The sequence below is a fragment of the Babylonia areolata genome, chromosome 24 (assembly GCF_041734735.1).
Source record: "Babylonia areolata isolate BAREFJ2019XMU chromosome 24, ASM4173473v1, whole genome shotgun sequence".
Lineage (NCBI taxonomy): Eukaryota > Metazoa > Mollusca > Gastropoda > Neogastropoda > Buccinidae > Babylonia > Babylonia areolata.
Genome location: NC_134899.1, coordinates 24299027 through 24301526, shown reverse-complemented (window position 1 = coordinate 24301526; position 2500 = coordinate 24299027).

The following is a 2500-nucleotide window of genomic DNA, read 5'->3' as shown; positions in this document are numbered from 1 at the left end:
GTGTGTGTGTGTGTGTGTGTGTGTGTGTGTGTGTGTGTGTGTGTGTGTGTGTGTGTGCGTGCGTGCACGCGCGCATGCATGTATGAACCGCACATGTATATTATCTCTGTCTGTCTGTGCATCTGTCTGGGCTTGTGTCTCTCTCTGCCTGTGAATTGTGGGTTTTTGTTGTTGTTTTTTTGTGTGGTTGTTTTTTTTTCCCTGTATGTCGTGCATCTCACTCTCTGTTTGTATCTGTCTCTCTGTCTATGCATATCTGTGTCTCTGCCCGTCTGTTCACCTGATTTTCTGTCTGTCCATCTGTCTCCCTGTCTGTGCATCTGCCTCTGTGTTTGCCTGTGCCTGTGCATGTGTCCATCAGCCTGTGGGTTCTGTCTGTCTGTCTGTCTGTTTGTGCATCCTGTCCCTCTGTCTGTCCGTCTCTCGGTCTGTCTGTGCATCTGTCCGTCTCCCAGTCTGTGTGTGGCGGGCATGTGGCTGTGCCGTGTCACGTAGCAGGGTCTGTCGCCGTGAAGAATGTGTAAAGGGATCGCTTGGTGTACTGACTGTATCGGAGCAGTGGGGCGGATCAGGTTGCATTCCATTAGTTTCCCGTTCTGCAAGTCGTAAACAGCTTGCACGTTCCTGCACGTCGGCCCGTTCCGTGTGTAACTGTGACACACACACTCTCTCTCTCCTCTCTCTCTCTCTCTGTCTCTCTCTGTCTCTGTCTCCATCTCTCTCTCTCTCTGACACACACACACATACAAATACACGCACGCACGCACGCTCGCACACACACACACACTCTCTCTCACTCACTCACTCACTCACTCTCTCTCTCTCTCCCTCCCTCTTTCTCTCACTCACGCACACAAGCACGTACACACACACACACACACACACACACACACACACACACACACACACACACACACACACACACACACACACACATTCCATTTCTTTCTCGTATCTACGGACAAGCCTGGACGACGCACACACGTACACGCGCGCGCGCGCACACACACACACACACACATGAGACACACACTCGCGCATGTAAACACACACACACACACACACACACACACACACACACACACACACACACACACACACACACACACACACACAGAGACTGAGACACACACTCGCAAACACACACACAAACACACACTCTCTCTCTCTCTCTCTCTCTCTCTCGATGATAATGATGAGGAGGATGACGATGAATCAGAGACAACATCACACACACACACACACACACACACACACACACACACACACACACACACACACGTGCGTGCGATCACACATACACAAGGCTCAGATGAGAAAACGTGTGTGCCCACATTTCCCTTCCCTTTGTCTCGAGTAAGGTGAAATGAACAGGAAGAGAGAGCACTTTCTCCCATTCATCATAGAAAGTGACAAGGCAGTATGCTGTAATGAATGCACCCCCCCCCCCCCCCCCCCACACACACACACACATGTGCGTATATCAGAGAAAGAGAGAGAGAGAGAGATTCAGAAAGAGAGAGAAAGACTCACAGAGAGAGAGAGAGAGAGAGAGAGAGAGAGAGAGAGAGAGAGAGAGAGAGAACGTGTAGTTTATTCGTTTTCTTCAACCAAGGTTCTTCAAAAGATGTGTGAATAATCGCGCGCGTGTATGTGTGTGTATGTGTGTGTGTGTGTGTGTGTGTGTGTGTCTGTGTGTCTGTGTCTGTGTCTGTGTGTCTGTGTGTGTGTTTCAACCAACTACAATACAACAATGCCGCGAACGATGTAAACCAGTTATCACTATGAAACAGCAATTTCCTAATGCTTAAACGCTTCGTACGGCAAAAACAACGACAACCCCTTCTGCAATATTCTATGTCTTAAATGTTTCGCGCGCCGAAAAATATATTCCTCCGATATCTTTAAGTGTTTAACATCAAAGAACAGTCAATGCACTTCAACCATATTCCTCTCCTTTGTGTTATTTTTTTTTATATCTTCGTGTGTGTGTGTGTGTGTGTGTGTGTGTGTGTGTGTGTGTATGTGTGTGTGTGTGTGTGTGTGTGCACTTATTTACACAGAGGGCAAGTTACGTCGAAGCCTCTCCGGATCAATGCAAGAGGTTGACAGCACTGAATACGGAACGGTTGATGGTAGAGTCCCTCTAAGCTTGTGTCGTGGTGTTCTGTTGTTGTTGTTGTTTGTTGTTGCACCCGCTCTGTGCACCTTAAAACTCCTGTGTGCTGGTCAGGCAACCCGAGGACTCACTCCAGCGAAACACATGAAGAAGAAGACTGTTTTGTCGCCCTACTTCGTTGTGCCGACGAGAGACTCCGGCGAAATGAGTGTTGTTGATGTTGTTGTTGATGTTGATTTGTTGTTCATGTTGTTGTTGATGTTGTTGTTGTTTTCTCTTCCGAATTTATAGTCTGGCTACTAGTCTGAGCAAGACTTCATGACCATTGTCAAGCCACCCTCCACACCTTCATTCCATACCCCCTTTAACTCTAGTTCCCCC